Raw genomic sequence first — 18,482 nt, forward strand, 5'->3', positions numbered from 1 at the left:
GATTTTGTTGATTTGGGTCATTTCTCTTTTCTTTTTGATAAGTCTGGCCAGGGGTTTATCAGTCTCGTTAATTCTTTCAAAGAACCAGCTCCTAGTTTCGTTGATCTGTTCTACTGTTCTTTTGGTTTCTATTTCATTGATTTCTGCTCTGATCTTTATTATTTCTCTTCTCCTGCTGGGTTTAGGCTTTATTTGCTGTTCTTTCTCCAGCTCCTTTAGGTGTAGGGTTAGGTTGTGTATTTGAGACTTTCTTGTTTCTTGAGAAAGGCTTGTATTGCTGTATACTTTCCTCTTAAGACTGCCTTTGCTGTATCCCAAAGATTTTGAACAGTTGTGTTTTCATTTTCATTGGTTTCCATGAGTTTTTTTAATTCTTCTTTAATTTCCTTGTTGACCCATTCATTCTTTAGGAGGACACTCTTTAGCCTCCATGTATTTCAGTTCTTTCTGACTTTCCTCTTGTGATTGAGTTCTAGTTTCAAAGCATTGTGGTCTGAAAATAGGCAGGGAATGATCCCAATCATTTGGTACTGTTTGAGACCTGATTTGTGACCTAGGATGTGATCTATTCTGGAGAATGTTCCATGGGCAGTAGAGAAGAATGTGTATTCTGTTGCTTTGGGATGGAATGTTCTGAATATATCTGTGAAGTCCATTTGGTCCAGTGTGTCATTTAAAGTCTTTATTTCTTTGTTGATCTTTTGCTTAGATGATCTGTCCATTTCAGTGAGGGGGGTGTTAAAGTCCCCCACTATTATTGTATTGTTGTCGATGTGTTTCTTTGCTTTTGTTAATAATTGCCTTATGTAATTGGCTGCTCCCATGTTAGGGGCATAGATATTTACAATTGTTAGATCTTCTTGTTGGATAGACCCTTTAAGTAGGATATAGTGTCCTTCTTCATCTCTTATTACAGTCTTTGGTTTAAAATCTAATTTGTCTGATATAAGGATTGCCACCCCAGCTTTCTTTTGGTGTCCATTAGCATGGTAAATGGTTTTCCACCCCCTCACTTTCAATCTGGGGTGTCTTTGCATCTAAAATGAGTCTCTTGCAGACAGCATATCAATGGGTCTTGTTTTTTTTATCCAATCTGATAGCCTTTGTCTTTTGATTGGGGCATTTAGCCCATTTACATTCAGGGTAACTATTGAAAGATATGAATTTAGTGCCATTGTATTGCCTGTAAGGTGACTGTTACTGTATATTGTCTGTGTTCCTTTCTGATCTATGTTGCTTTTAGGCTCTCTATTTGCTTAGAGGACCCCTTTCAATATTTCTTGTAGGGCTGGTTTCGTGTTTGCAAATTCCTTTAGTTTTTGTTTGTCCTGGAAGCTTTTTATCTCTCCTTCTATTTTCAGTGACAGCTTAGCTGGATATAGTATTCTTGGCTGCGTATTTTTTCATTTAGTGCTCTGAATATACATGCCCGTCCTTTCTGGCTTGCCAGGTCTCTGTGGATAGGTCTGTTGCCAATCTAATGTTTCTACCATTGTAGGTTACAGATCTCTTCTCCCGAGCTGCTTTCAGGATTTTCTCTTTGTCTCTGAGACTCGTAAGTTTTGCTATTAGATGTTGGGGTGTTGACCTATTTTTATTGATTTTGAGGGGGGTTCTCTGTCCCTCGTGGGTTTTGATGCCTGTTTCCTTCCCCAAATTAGGGAATTTCTCTGCTATAATTTGCTCCAATATACCTTCTGCCCCTCTCTCTCTTTCTTCTTCTTCTGGGATCCCAATTATTCTAATGTTGTTTTGTCTTATGGTATTGCTTTTCTCTCGAATTCTGCCCTTGTGACCCAGTAGTTGTTTATCTCTCTTTTTTTCAGCTTCATTATTTTCCATCATTTGGTCTTCTATATCACTAATTCTCGCTTCTGCCTCATTTTTTATTGCACTTCATTAATAGCCTTTTTGATTTCGACTTGTTAGATTTTAGTTCTTTTATTTCTCCAGAAGGGGTTTCTCTAATATCTTCCATGCTTTTTTCAAGTCCAGCTAGTATCTTTAAAATCATCATTCTGAACTCTAGTTCTGACATCTTACTAATGTCTGTATTGATTAGGTCCCTGGCAATTGGTACTGCCTCTTGTTCTTTTTGTTGAGGTGATTTTTTCCGTCTTGTCATTTTATCCAGAGGAGAATAGATGAATGAGAGAACAAAATGCTAACAGGGTAACAACACCCCCATAAAATATACACTAAACAAATCAGAAGAGACCTAAAACGGGGGGAAAAGAAAGGGAAAGAAAGAAAAAAGAAAAAGATAAAGATAAAAACAAACAAAAACAAAACAAAACAGAATATGATCAAATATGATCAGGCAGGCTGGTGCATAGATCAGTGCCACACACTAGATTTTGGGCGTATTTTGGTCTGTTAGAAGAAAGTGCCTCCCAAATTTAAAAAAAAGGAAAACATATATGTACAAAAATAAGGGTTAATACAATGAAGGGATGGAATATGACCGTAAAGATGAAAATTATAAAAGATTTTATAAAAGGAATTGGTAAGATAAGAAGTTGGTTGAAAAAAGAAAGAAGAGGATTTAAAAAAAAAAAGGAGAGAATGTGATCAGGCAGGAGACTCGAACAAAGCCATATGCTAGAGATTTAGGGTATATTTTGATCTGTTAGAAGAAACTGTATCTCAAAATTTTAAAGAGAATACAACTTATATATATATACCAAAAATAAGGGTAACTACTATGAAGGGATAGAATATGACTCTAAAAATGAAAAATAAAAAATATTTTTTAAAAAAGGGATTGATAAAATGTTGGTTGAAAAAGGGAAAAAGAAAAATTCAAAATAAAAAAAAGACAGTTAAAAAAAATTTAACTTTGAAAGACTAAAGAATCATGGTAAAAAAGCCATGAATTCTATGTGCAGTATTCTCCTAGTGCTGGAGTTCTGCTGTTCTCATTGATCGGTAAACTTGGTCTTGGCTGGCTATTCTTGCTGATCTTCTGGGGGAGGGGCCTGTTGCCATGGTTCTCAAGCGTCTTTGCCGGAGGCGGAATTGCCCCTCCCTTGCCAGGGGTCCGGGCTAAGTAATCTGCTCGGGTTTGCTCTCAGGAGCTTTTATTCCCTGCAAGCTTTCCGTACAGCTTTGGAGGATGAGAGTGAAAATGGTGGCCTCCCAAACTCCACCCCAGAGGAGCCGAGAACTCGGGGCCCCACTCCTCAGTGAGCCCCCAGAGAAAAGCAATCACTCCCATCTCCACGGTCTCCAGCTGCACTCTGTGCTCCCCCAGCATGTGACCAAGCGTTTCTATCTCTGGCACACGACCCTGTCTGGAGTCTCCAAACCCAGCAGATCCCTGTGGTGCACTCCTGCACCACTCCTCCCAGGGGAGGAAGGGGAGTCTCCCCGGATCTGCCACTTGTTGGGTCCCTGCTTCCAGAAAGTGGTCACTTTTCTCTTCAGAGAGTTGTTGCTATCCTTTCCTTTGATCTCCTGTTGAGTTCATAGGTGTTAAGAATGGTTGATCCCTATCTAGCTGAATTCCTGGGACCAGACAAAATCCAGGTCTCCTACTCCTCTGCCATCTTGCTCCGCCCCTCAATCCTCCATGTGTCTTAATCACTTTCATTTTTTCCTGTGCTAAGTGTAAAATAATTCCTTCAAATTCATCTTCCTGATCTTCATTTTGAGTATAACATTTCCATTTCTAGAAATTCAGTTGTTTTCCATATTATGTTTATTTTTTTAAAAAAATAATCTCTTGTCCTTTATCCATATTCTCAATTCTTTCTTTTTAAAAAATATAATAAACCTGAATATTTTATGTTATGTTTGTAATGATTCTGAAGTCTGTGGATCTGATTCTGCTACCTAATTTTGTGCTGGCTTTCATATGTGATATTTTGTTTCCTTGGGTGTTTTATGATTTTTTTTTTTTACTATGAGCTTATGTATTTTTGAACTTTTTTTTTTTTTTTAAGATTTTATTTATTTATTTTGAGAGAGAGAGAATGAGAGAGAGCGAGTACATGAGAGGGGGGAGGGGCAGAGGGAGAAGCAGACTCCCCGCTGAGCAGGGAGCCCGATGCGGGACTCGATCCTGGGACTCCAGGATCATGACCTGAGCCGAAGGCAGTCGCTTAACCAACTGAGCCACCCAGGCGCCCTGTATTTTTGAACTTTATCTGTGGGAATTCTTTGAAGGCATTCTAAGGAATTTGTATTTGCTTTGGTGAGACATGCAGCCATATTAACAGATAGTACTGTCTTATTTATCTAACTTACTCTTTTATTTTGCTTTGAAATAATATTAACATACAGATAGACTGCAAGCACAGTACAAAGAACTAGAAATCCCACTAAAGCTTCACTAATTGTCCCAGTAATGTATTTTATAGCAAAAGGATTCTTGTGGTCAGATTTCTTTTATTCTCCTTTAATATAGAAGAGTTCCTTAGTCCTTCTTGACTTTCAGGATCTCAACAGTTTTGAACATTGCAGGAGAGTTATTTTGTAGAATGTCTATTTGTTTTTTTCTGATGTTTCTTCATAATTAGATTCAGGTTATGCATCTTTGCAGGAACATAAAAAAATTCTTGGATTTTTAAATTACATCCCATTAGGTAGCACGCATGGTGGTTTCTTCCATCATTGGTGAGGTTAACCTCTGTTTTGAGTAAGGGATCAGGTTTCTCACCATTATGATTAATAAGTACTTGTTCAGAGATATTTTGAGTACCTTTCAGCTCCAGGTCCATATTTCATTTTCTGCTCTGTAAAATGGAACTTGAGCCTGTAAACATTTTTCTTTTGCCTGATGATACAATGTTAATCTTTGTCAGGACAGGGTGCTGGAGATACACTAAAGAAAAAAACTGGTTTCTCTTCCTGGTTTGAGTATGCTTTCCTCAGTGGGCTTCTGTAGTAAGTGGCTTCTGCAATGTGTGGCAGCCAACAGCATTTAGTGACCATCAGCATGTGGTATCTTACCATTAATGGCTTCCTTTTGTTCCCTAGAAGGCAACTTTCTGCACACTGTGCAGCAGCCCCCGTGAGTTCTACCAGTGGGGCACCTTCCTAGATGACTTCCCCTGGTACCTCAGTGTGCCAGAGCTACACCATATCCAATTAGGGCTAGATCACAGTCTGGGTGGAGCGCTTTTTCAGATTTATTACTTCCTTGAATGTTCTGCTCAGTCCTGGAGGTAGTGCTACTCCTATATCTCCTATTCTACTATTCTTTAGAGTTCTCTTTTCTTCTTGTTAAATAATTCCTTGTTACAATTCATAATCCTTTACACTAAACTTTCCCTGTTTAAATTACTGTGTAGTTTCTTTCTGCTAAGTGACCCTAACTAGTCCAGATTTGGTACTGGGAATGGTCCCAAGAGACAGACCAGAAAAAATTGAATTTGGGGATTTGTTTAGTCATGCCCTTGGGCTTAAACGTAGTGCTGAGATCCTTGCCAATAGGAAGTGGGATGCTAGTAGTTCATGTTATGCAATTATCACCACAAATAAACATGCTATTACCTACAGATGATTGTCAACAAATAACAACTGAAACAACTCACCTATTAGGCCAAGTGACTGCTGCATTTGAACATTATGATAATGATGACTAAAAGAACTAGTATGGAATATATCCTATTGACTGTATTGAATGTTTACAGAAAGAAAATGACAAGTTCAAATCTTTTATCTCTCAGCTGAAGTTGTGATCTAAGAACTAGAGAGCTGCCTTGATAGTCATAAAATAATCTCTTATGTCCAATAGCCACAGGGCTGATATTCCTAGAAAGAAAATGTAAAATTTAATCACATATATTGCTGAATTACAGTGTCAGTAGAATTCATAGTTCCACCAAGTTTCTGAGGAAAACTTAGAAAATTAATTGGTGTCTTAGTCTGTTCACACTGCTATAACAAAGTATTACAGACTGGATAGCTTGTAAACAACAGAAATTTATTCCTCACAGTTCTGGAGGCTGAAAGTCTGAGGTCAGGGTGCTAGCATGGTTGAGTAAGGGCCATTTAATGCATTGCAGCCTTCTCATATCTTCACGTGGTGAGAGGGGCTAAGACATTCTTCATGATTTGTTTCATAAAAGCACTAATCCAATTCATGAGGCCTCCATACTCAGGACCTAATCACTTTTGGAGGCCTCACCTCTTGACACCATCACATTGGGTGTTAGGATTCCAATATATGGATTCGGGGACTGGGGGACACAAACATTTAGACCACAGCAATTGGAAAGAATAGGATCTTAAAACTTGGAATGGGGACATTTGGTTGAACCCAGATGTAACTGACAGTTGAACTCTCAAGTCACTCTGGACCTCACTTGATAGGAAAGTAGTTGCCCTTTTGTTTCTGAGCAGACTAGCCTTTCTTTTCTAGAAAACCTTGTGATAACCCCCTCATATGGCACAGATGCCTTGAAAGGGGATGCTCATTCTCTTCAAGACCCACCATAGCCCCTCCCTGTTATCATTAGACCCTAATTAAGGGTCAATTTTCACCATGCTCCATAGGACCAAGTACACACTATTACCCAGGAAGAAATAGCTTACACACTACTAAAAGGATTGAAAGGCTTTACTAATATATATCAGCAGAGATCTGGGAAACATGGGAGTAATTCTGAAGGAATTGGACCAAGGTAAGTGGAATACTACACTGGATTAAATGCATTAACTAGTGAGAGCTTAACAGCTTACTTGATATGTTGATGGAACTTGGACTCAACAGTGGCTTATGTTTAATAAAGTTGAGATACCAGAGCTTCCCTGGCATGATATGCGTAAGTGCCACCATCAAAGACTTTAAAGAACTTGAAGATGGAACATTTGCCAAGACAGACAACATTCTGGGTCATAAAACAAACTCAAGAGATACAAAATAATTGCAATAATACAAAGGATATTTCTGAACACAATAGAATTAAACTAGGAATAAGTAACACAAAGATATCTGGAAAACACTACTAAATAACCCATGGTCAAGCAGAATGTCTCAAGGGAGATTAGAAATATTCTAAATTGACTAAAAATGAAAACATAGGTAACATTAGTGGAAACAATGAAGTAAGAACTCCAAAAATCCTCCCCTCTTTAAAAGCAAAGAAAACAAATGGCCAAAATTGTCAAAATCAACTTTTTCTAGAACTCTGGAAATTAACCTAATGTTTGCAACAATCCAGGGACCATTTGTTTAAGAAAAGTGGTTAAAAATAAATAAATAAATAAATAAAAAATAAGAAAAATGGTTAACTTTGTAAGCACAGCAAGCCTTGAAGTATGTTAATTTGCCTTATTTCCTTTTTTTTTTTTAAGATTTTATTTATTTATTTGTCAGAGAGAACAGGAGGAACATCAGGCAAAGGGAGCAGCAGGCTCCCCACGGGGCAAGAAGCCCAATGTGGGACTCAATCCCAGGACCCTGGGATCATGACCTAAGCTGAAGGCAGACACTTAACTGACTGAGCCACCCATTCATCCCAATTTGCCTTATTTCCATCTTCCTCTCTCCAGCTCGGTGATACGCTTGGAAACCAACAGATTCACAGTCATGGTGAAAATCAGAAGCCTTCCATCATGAGAAGGAGCTCCCACAAATCTCTATTGTCAGAGAATTGTCATTATTGGCCTGACAATTCTCTGGGAAATCTCATTCAGGGGATTTGCTTTATTTCATCTGATTCAGAGCTCACCCAGTTTGAATAGCCTATGCCTTGAAGTATTTGTCATAAACAGTCACAGGCAACTGTTGAACATCAAGGCTGCCTAGGGTGGTAGTAACAGGGCAAACAAGAAGCTGACCAAAAACCTTCAAGGAAAATTTGAGGAATGAGATGCCCATACAGGGTCTTAAAAAACTCTGACATAGACCTAGAAATTTATAAGGCCATGCACATGCATAAGGCTGTGAGCACAACAGAGCTGTGTGTATGTGCAGAAAAGACCTGAAAAAGCTTTAAGCTCTCACTTTTGACTGACCCTGAGTCTAAATAAGGAGGAACTGACAGCTAAAGTAGAGTTGTAAACCACCTGCCTGAGTGTTGAAAGTGTGCCCCAGTGCATACACAGGGCTCCTTGGCAAAGACTAGGAGACTTGCTGATTCCAAGCATTTAAGAAAGTCTCTGTAACTGTTAGCTGACCACTAAGGTAACTGAGCAGAGCCTTCAGAGACCACACATGAAAAAGAATACATACTTTACAGGGGCACCTGGGTGGCTCAGTCATTAAGCATCTGCCTTCGGCTCAGGTCATGGTCTCAGGGTCCTGGGATTGAGCCCCGCATTGGGCTCCCTGCTCAGCGGGAAGCCTGCTTTTCCCTCTCCCACTCCCCCTGCTTGTGTTCCCTCTCTCGCTGTGTATCTCTCTGTCAAATAAATAAATAAAATCTTAAAAAAAAAAGAAAAAGAATACATACTTTACAGAATGTGTTAAGGAAAGTCATTAAGCAAGTAAATAGCAACAATAAACAACAACAATAAATAAACAACCATCAATAACAATAAACCCTGGGGGGTGGGGGAGAATCTGATTTCCATAGCTGTCACATTATATTATTTAAAATATCTGGAGTTTTTTTTTTAAGATTTTATTTATTTATTTGACAGAGAGAGACACAGTGAGAGAGGGAGTACAAGCAGGGGGAGTGGGAGAGGGAGAAGCAGGCTTCCCGCCTAGCAGGGAGCCTGATTTGGGGCTCGATCCCAGGACCCTGGGATCATGACCTGAGCCGAAGGCAGACGCTTAATGACTGAGCCACTCAGGTGCCCCTAAAATATCTGTTTTTTTTTTTTTTTTTTTTTTTTTTAAAGATTTTATTTATTTATTTGAGAGAGAGAGAATGAGAGACAGAGAGCACGAGAGGGAAGAGGGCAGAGGGAGAAGCAGACCCCCTGCTGAGCAGGGAGCCCGATGTGGGACTCGATCCCGGGACTCCAGGATCATGACCTGAGCCGAAGGCAGTCGCTTAACCAACTGAGCCACCCAGGCACCCAAAATATCTGTTTTTGACAGAAATTTTTAGATTCAAAGAAACAAAGTATGAATCATATACTGGAAGAAAGGAGCCAATAAAAACTGCCCCTGAGAAAGATCAGACACTAGACTTACCTAAAAAAAAATTACTTATTTTTAATGTTTAAAGAACTAAAGGAAACTATTTCTTAAGACCTAAAGGAAGGTATGAGAATGATGCCCCACTAAATAAAGATTATTAATAAAGAGATATAAATTATTTAAAAGAACCTAATAGAAATTCTAGAGTTGAAAATGACTGAAATGAAAAATTTACTAGAGGAGTTCAAAAGCAGATTTGAGATGGCAGAAGAAAGAATTAGTGAAGTTGAAGATAGGTCAATTGAAATTATCTAGACAGAGGAACAGAAAGAAAACAAGTATGAATAAAAATAAATAGATCTGGGTGCCTGGGTGGCTCAGTTGTTAAGTGTCTGCCTTCGGCTCAAGTCATGATTCCAGGGTGCTGGGATCGAGCCCTGCATTGGGCTCCCTGCTTGGCAGGAAGGCTGCTTCTCCCTCTCCCACTCCCCCTGCTTGTGTTCCCTCTATCTCTGTCTCTGTCAAATAAATAAATAAAATCCTTGAAAAAAAAATATGTCCTGAGATTTGTGGGACACCATCAAGTATACCAGTATATACATAATGGTATTTGTAGAAGGAGAGGAAAGGGAAGGAGAGAAGATGGGAGAGGAAGGGAGGGAAAGAGGAAATATACTGGAAGAAACAATGGCTGAAAACTTCCCAAATTTGATGAAAAACATTTATCTGTGTATCAGAGAAGCTTGAGATTCCAAAGAGGATAAACTAAAAAAGATTCATACCTAGACACAACACAGCCAGCTGTAGAAAGCCAAAAGCACAGAATCTTGTAAGGAGCAAGAGAGAAGCAGCTCATTATATGTGAGATATCCTATAAGATTAACAGCCTACTAATCTTCAACAAAGCAGGAAAGAATATCTAATGGAAAAAGACAGTCTCTTCAACAAATGGTGTTGGGAAAACTGGACAACCACATGCAGAAGAATGAAACTGGACCACTTTCTAACACTATACACTAAAATAAACCCAAAATGGATGAAAGGCCTAAATGTGAGACAGGAATCCATCAAAATCCTAGAGGAGAACACAGGCAGCAACCTCTTTGACCTCAGCCATAGCAACTTCTTGCTAGACACATCTTCAAAGGCAAGGGAAACAAAAGCAAAAATGAACTATTGGGACTTCATCAAGATAAAAAGCTTTTGCACAGCAAAGGAAACAGTCTACAAAACTACAAGGCAACCTACAGAATGGGAGAAGATATTTGCAAATGTCCTATCAGATAAAGAGCTAGTATCTAAAATCTGTAAAGAACTTACCAAACTTAACATCCCAAGAAAACAAAAAATCTAGTAAAGAAATGGGCAGAAGACATGAACAGACATTTTTTCAAAGAAAACATCCAGATGGTTAACAGACACATGGAAAGATGCTCAACATCATTGATCATCAGGGGAATACAAATCAAAACTACAATGAGATATCACCTCACACCAGTCAGAATGGCTAAAATTAACAACACAGGAAACAACAGATGTTGGCGAGGATGCTGAGAAAGGGGAACCCTCTTGCACTGCTGGTGGGTGTGTAAGCTGGTACAGCCACTCTGGAAAACAGAATGGAGGTTCCTCAAAAAGTTAAAACTAGAACTACCCTATGATCCAGCAATTGCACTATTAGGTATTTACCCAAAGGATTAAAAAATAGTGATACAAAGGGGCACATGAACCCCAGTGTTTATAGAATCATCATCAACAATAACCAAAATATGGAAAGAGCCCAAATATCCATCGACTGATGAATGGATAAAGAAGTCGTGGTATTTATATACAATAGAATATTACTCAGCCATCAAAAAGAATGAAATCTTGCCATTTGCAATGACTTGGGTGGAGCTAGAGTGTATTATACTAAGCAAAATTAAGTTAGTCAGAGAAAGACAAATACCATATGATTTCACTAATATGTGGAATTTAAGAAACAGAACAGGTGAACACAGGCAAAAAAGAGAGAGAGAGAGGCAAAACCATTGATTTTGGCTCAAGTAATGATCTCCAGAACATGAGATGGAGTCCTGCATCCACCTACATGCTCATCGCACTGTTAGCTTAAGATTCTCTTTCCCTCTCCTTCTGTCCCTCCCCCCATGCTCTATCTCTCTCTAAAATAAATTTTAAAATCTTTTTAAAAAAAACAATACTACATGATTCCATTTACATGAGGTATCTAAAATAGTCAAACTCACAGAAACAGAGTACAATAGTAGTTTCTAGGGACTGAGGGGAGGGGGAAAGGGGGAGTTGCTGTTTAATGGATATCAAGTTTCAGTTACTCCCTCATGAATACATTCTAGAAATCTATTGAACAACATTGTGACTATAGTTAATAATACTGTATTATACACTTAAAATTTTATTAAGCAAGTAGATCTTATGTTAAGTGTTCTTAGCATAATATTTTTTTAATTTTTAAAAGACAAAGAATTTTAAGCTATAGTACTTAATAAAAGTATTAACAGGATATTGATGCTTGAAAGTTACTGTTAAGAAAATTTGGTCTTGGGGCACCTGGGTGACTCAGTCGGTTGAGTGTCCAACTCTTGATTTCTGCTCAGGTCATGATTTCCGCGTCGTGAGATCGAGACCCATGTGGGGCTTCACGCTAGGTATGGAGTCTGCTTAAGATTCTCTCTCTCCCTCTGCCCCTCCTTCTCTCTCTAAAAAAAAAGAAAATTTGCCATCTATTTATGTTTTATTCTTATTTATAGCTACCTGGAATGTTACAATAATATACCTAGCATTTCTGTACTTTCAAAGTATGGTATTACTGGAAGAGTTTTGTCTCAAAATGCAATAATATTAAGTTGAGTACATTTTATATTTTGCATGTGAAAAATTAAACAATTTTAATTTGGCATACATATAGGACTTTGAGTAAATATATTTTTAAATTCTATTTTAATTTCTGGACTAAAATCTCTGATATCTGTCTGAATTTCTTGGAAGCAGGATTACGTTGTGACAAGAATTTGGATTTTGAAGACTTAAGTTAAAATTATGACCTCTTACTAGCTGTGTGATCTTGGTGAGTTATATAACTACCCAGAGTCTCAATTTTCCTCAACTGAAAAGTAGAAATAATTATACCCACTCAAAAGATTGTTGGGAGGATTGTATTAGGTAATGTATCTAAATGCTTGGCATATAGTAGGGTTTACAAGAGATGCTATTCCCCTTTCCTTTCTCTTTTGTGTAAATACAGTAATGAAAAGTTTTGTTTGCTTTTTTTAGAGAGAGAGCATGCATGTGAGGTTGGGGGTTAGAGAGGGAGAGGGAGAGAAAGAGAGTCTTAAGCAGGCTTCATGCCCAGTGTGAAGCCCTATTTGGGGCTCAATTTCACAACCCTGAGATCCTGACCTGAGCCAAAATCAAGAGTCAGATGCTTGACCAACTGAGCCACACATGCACCCAGATTATGAAAGGTTTTATTTTATTTTATTTTTTTTAAAGATTTTATTTATTCATTTGACAGAGAGAGAGACAGAGAGAGAGAGGGAACACAAGCAGGGGGAGTGGGAGAAGGAGAAGCAGGGCTCCGGCTGAGCAGGGAGCCTGATGCGGGGCTCGATCCCAGGACCCTGGGATCATGACCTGAGCCAAAGGCAAACGCTTAATGACTGAGCCACCCAGGCGCCCCATTGAAAGGTTTTAAATGTGATTGTAAACTCTAAATTCTGAAACTTTACAATTCTGAAACTTAAAGTGTTACAGAAATCACTTTCAGTAATTTTTTTGAAAAATCACATCAATTACACCAGTTCTTTTTCCTCATACTCTCTGAAGAAGTCATCAAAACATTGTGATTAATATTTTTCTTTTTCTTTTTTTTTTTTTTAAAGATTTTTATTTATTTATTCATGAGAGACAGAGAGAGAGAGAGGCAGAGGGAGAAGCAGGCTCCCAAGGAGCAGAGAGCCCGATGCGGGACTCGATCCCAGGACCCTGGGATCATGACCTGAGCCGAAGGCAGACGCTTAACCATCTGAGCCACCCAGGTGCCCAATATTTTTCTAATTAAAATATATTTAGTATATTTTCCTATCACAGTCAATAAATATTTAAATCCTTCATATTAAAATAATATATAGTTTTGATGTTGTCAGAACTTGGTGTGCTTTGGTATATCTCCTTTAATATTTGACAATTGCCAGTATGTTTCATTCTACCTCAGAAAAATTAGATTCAAAATAGGTTGTTCATAGACAGTAAGTGATTAAACTTTAATTTCTTAAACATTATCCCTTTTTAACCTATTCTATCAATTCCTACCTTTTAACAGAGCCTGAAGTTAGATCAATAAAAAATTACAGTGGCATACACACACATTTATATGTATTTCTTTAAGGTTTATTTAAGTAATCTCTACATCCAACATGGGGCTTGAATTCACAACCCTGAGATCAAGAGTTGCATGCTCCTCTGACTGAGCCAGCCAGGCACCCCTATATTTACATATATAAACAAACATATGTGTACACTATACACACTAAATACAATCTATTTAGTGTATTCAGAACCAATTGGCCAGTTTGAAACAATATAAGCAGTTAGTACAGAAAATGCCTTAAAAAGAAAAAATAATGATGCTGGAGCTGGTTCAAGAGTTCACTTATATAGTTAAAGCCCTTTGAAAGAGATTAAAGAAAATTACTTGCCAACATTTTAAGAACTTAAACTTTGTTTTAAAACTTTTTTTTTTTTAGATAGATTCACTTTCATTGTTCCCATATAAATGTTTGCACAGCTCAGCTATTTGATAAAATATCCACAAGATGGTGCCATGGTTAACATGTTAACGTGGGAATCTGAGAACTAGAAGGGAGAAAAGTGTTTGACATACCATTGTATATGACAAAATCACCACCAAATTTTCATTCGTTATAATAATACTAATTTTGCATTTCAAATGTTCAAAGTATTACATTTTAGTATCAAGTTTTCTTATTGTTTGTAAACATAATTTTCAGAGAATGTTAAATAATGAAATGATATCAAAATGATAATAGGGACATAAATTGGATCTTTTATACTTTACAAATTAATGGATATGTTTTTAATGATCTCTTGCTCCATCTTTACTGCCAGGATTAGAGTAACATTCAAATGGCATAAACTACTGTAAGTTAAACTTATATAAAGGCCAGGTTTTTGCTATGGAATGTTTTATGCCCCCCTCCAGTTCATATGTTAAAGGATTAATCCCCAGTGTGAAGGTATTTGGAGATGGGGCCTTTGGAGGGTAATTAAGTTTAGATGAGATCATGAGATGGGGCCCTCATGATGGGAATAGTGCCCTTTTAAGAAAAGACATCAGGGCGCCTGGGTGGCTCAGATGATTAAGCGTCTGCCTTCGGCTCAGGTCATGATCCCAGGGTCCTGGGATCGAGTCCCGCATCGGGCTCTCTGCTCCTTGGGAGCCTGCTTCTCCCTCTGCCTCTCTCTCTGTCTCTCATGAATAAATAAATAAAAATCTTTAAAAAAAAAAAAAAAAAAAGAAAGAAAGAAAGAAAAGACATCAGAGAGCTTGCTCTTTCTCTCTCCACCATATGAGGACGGAGCCAGAAAGTGGTTGTCTGCACTCCAGGAAGAGTTCTCGCCAGAAACTGGTTATACTAATACCCTGATTTTGGACTTCCAGCCTTTGGAATTGTGAGAAAATAAATGTCTGTTGTTTAACCCACTCAGTCTATGGTACTTTGTTAAAGCAGCCTGAGCAAGCTATGACAGTCTTTAACGACAACAACAAAAATTTGCTGGAAAGCAGTTATTAAAAAATAAGGCCTGTTTGCACAGTAGATGGAAATTGGTGTAGTTAATAATAATTATTATTTGTAGTTAACTATATATAATTGTTAATATTTAAGGCTGTTACAATTTGAGTTCACCGTAGCTGTAGTAATAATGGTTACACTGATGAAATATCTAATATAATCATCTTAAAGGAGTGTTCTGAAGGAAAAATTTAGAGGAAAATTTGATTAGTGGGTGGGGAGGATTTCCAAAAATAACCAAAGGTGTACAGCAAGAATGCTAAAGAAGGAAGCCAGAAATGGGTAAAAGTGAAGTGAAAAACTTACTGCAGAAAAGAGGAAGTGTGAAGCTATCTCTAATTGGTTTTCCTAAAAACACCTTAAACACATTATTTTAAAAATTTATCACTAAACTCTTATCTCTTTGCATTTTTCTATTATGCTGTGTAACTATTATTGTTAGCTATACTGGAAAACTTGAAGTCTTTGATTCCTCAGTTCTTTATTTGACATAACTTACCCTTCACAAGATTTTCCCAATTCTTCCTCTGTGCAATAGGTCTAATATATATTTTTACCTCATTTTAAAATTACTTATTTAAAAAACCTGTGTTACTTATTTAAACTTATATATTCTCCCAGATTTTAATTTAGTAGCCTATTTCCAACATAATCTATTGATTAAGAACTACCTTTCATAAATTCTGTTCTGGTGTTGTTATTGTTCAGAAATTGTTTTCTTTTGGACTTATTCTGAGCTTTACAACCCTTCAAAATTACTGTCTCTTTTATCTTTCAATAGTGATTTCTCATTACTCATCATCACATCATAACACTTAAAATAAAAACCAGTTGATGGTATGGGTAATTGGTATCTTTTAAAAAATTTATTTTGAAATAATTTCAAACCTAAAAAACATAGTAAAAATAGTACAACATTTTGCAGGGTGCTTGGGTGGCTCAGTGAGTTGAACATCTGATTGATTTTGGCTCAGGTCATGATCTTGGGGTCCTGAGATCGAACCCCATGTGGGGCTCCGTGCTCAGCCAGGAGTCTGCTTGGGATTCTCTCTCCCTCTCCCTCTACCCATCTCCCCCAAATAAATAAACAAATCTTTAAAAAAAAAGAAAGAAAAATTAAAAATAGTACATTTTGTATACCATTCACTCAAACTCACTAATTTTTAATGTTTTGCTAGTTTTTCATTATCACTCTTTCCTTTCTTTCTACACACACAAGCACACACATATATTTTTTCAATTTTGTATTGTGGTAAAATACACTTAACATAAAATTTGCCCATATTAACCATTTTTAAGTGTACAATTCAGTGGTATTAAATACAGTTATAATATTGTGTAACCATCACATGATATGGAGATGGAGCTGTGGAGATGGATAGCTCTCAATCTTGTTTTCATCTTGTAAGACAGAAACTCTATTCCTATTAAACAATAACTCCCGGGCGCCTGGGTGGCTCAGTTGGTTAAGCGACTGCCTTCGGCTCAGGTCATGATCCTGGAGTCCCGGGATGGAGTCCCGCATTGGGCTCCCTGCTCGGCAGGGAGTCTGCTTCTCCCTCTGACCCTCCTCCCTCTCATGCACTCTGTCTCTCATTCTCTCTGTCTCAAATAAATAATAAATAAAATCTTAAAAAAAAAAAAATAACTCCCAGGGTACCTGACTGGCTCAGCTGGTAGAGCATACAACTCTTGATCTTGGAGTTGTGAGTGTGAGCTCAACGTTGGATATAGAGATTACTTAATAAAAAAATAAAATGAAATGAAACAAACAAAAAAAAAACCCAACTCCCCATTCTCCCTTCCTCCCAGCACCTGGAAACTACCATTCTACTTTCTGTCTCTATAATTTTGACTACTATATCTCATATAAATATAATCATACTGTGTTTGGCTTTTTGTGACTGACGTTTTACTTAGCATGATGTTCTCAAGGTTCATCTATGTCGTAGCATATTTTGGATTTTTTCCCTTTATAATGCTGAATAATACTCCATTGTATGTATGTACCACATTTTGTCTATCTATTTATCTCTCATGGACACTGGGGTTGCTTCCACATTTTAACTATTGTGAATAATGCTGCTATGAGCATGGGTGTACAAATATCTCTTTGAGGCTCTGCTTTCAATTCTTTTGGGTATATACCCAAAATGGAATTGTGGAATTGCTAAATTATATATACATATATAAAATTTATATTTTTATATGTTTATATATGCTTAAGATATACATGTAATTTAATATGTAATATATTATATAGTATAATATATGTAATATATATATAGTTTCCTGAATCATTACCTAATTTAAGAAATTTTACATTAGTATTATCTAAGGTACAGTCCATATTCAATTTTTGGCAGTTGTCTCAGTAGTGTCCTTATGGCATTTTCCCCTGGATCCAAGATCTAATCCAGGTTTACATTGCACTTTGTTGCCATGTCTCTTTAGTCTCCTTTATTCTGGAATGCACTTTTTTTTTCCTTTTAAGGAGGCTCCTCGCCCAGCATGGAGCCCAACATGGGGCTTGAACTCATAACCCTGAGACTGAGACCTGAGCTGTCATCAAGAGTCAGATGCTTAACCGACTGAGCCACCCACGTGCCCCTGGGATGGATTTTAACAATTTTTTTTGTCTTTTATGATACTGATGCTTTTGAAGAGTATAGGATAGTTGTTTTGCAGAATAGCCTCTGATTTTTGTTTGTCTGAAGTTTCCTCAGGGTTAAATTCAGGTTATGTATTTTGGCTGAATCATAATGATAATGTCAATTTGTCTCATTACATCTGCTACATTATAAATTCCATTAGTTATTGGTTTGTTTTTCTTATTCTACTTTTTTAAAAAATCAGCAGATATACGTATATTCTCTTATTTCCCTTTATTTCTTATATAAAAGATAGCATATTACATTTATTTTTACAGTTTGCTTTATTCACTTTACATTATATTCTAGAAATCCCTTCATTTCAGTTTATACAGATCTTCCTCATTGTTTTTTACAACTGCATGCTCTATTGGGTGGATGTGCTATAATTTATTCATCCAATTTCCTATGTATGAGCATTTCTGGTTTTTTTTCAGTATTGTTATTACAAATAATGGGAAAATGAGTAACCTTGTGCATATGTATTTTCATATTGTTGTAGATGTGTCTTGAGGGTAAATTTCTAGACATGAGATTGCTGGTCAAAGGATAAATAAATAAATAAATAAATAAATATAAAAACATAAAATAAATAATAAACATATATGTATATACATAATTTGTTAGATAATGCCACATTCACCTCAACAGGGAAAGCACTATTTTTCATTCCCATCAGCAAATGTATGAGAGTGCTTATTTCCTGAAACTCTCACCAAAATAGTGTGTTGAAAAGCTTGTGAAGTTTGGCAAATCTGACAGGTGAGAAATGATATTGCAGTGTAGTTTTTAGCCTGAAAAGCTCCCTTTAGTATTTTATTTCTTGTAGTGCAGGTCTGCTAGTGAAGAATTCTCTTAGGTTTTGTTTATCTGAAAAAGTCTTATGTTCTCCTTCAATTTTGAAGGGTGGTTTTGCTGATATAGAATACTTGTTTGACAGTCTTTTTTTTTTTCTCAGCA

General features: G+C 37.1%; 1 protein-coding gene across 5 annotated transcripts in view; it reads right to left on the minus strand.

Moving 5' to 3' along the window:
* CUNH1orf185 (chromosome unknown C1orf185 homolog) overlaps nt 1–18,482 on the minus strand; it is a 159,905-nt gene that overhangs the window by 73,419 nt on the left and 68,004 nt on the right. Inside the window, exon 3 of one of the 5 annotated variants that reach the window (XM_054512867.2) lies at nt 11,609–11,757. The exons of the other annotated variants lie outside the window; for them this stretch is intronic. The gene's annotated coding sequence lies outside the window, so the exon portion shown is untranslated. The remainder of the gene's footprint in view (nt 1–11,608; nt 11,758–18,482) is intronic. 5 annotated transcript variants of the gene reach the window in all.

This window comes from Mirounga angustirostris, unplaced genomic scaffold, assembly GCF_029215605.1.
Source record: "Mirounga angustirostris isolate CCGP_5_RB_7025 unplaced genomic scaffold, mMirAng1.0.hap1 SCAF_4, whole genome shotgun sequence".
Taxonomy (NCBI): Eukaryota; Metazoa; Chordata; class Mammalia; order Carnivora; family Phocidae; genus Mirounga; species Mirounga angustirostris.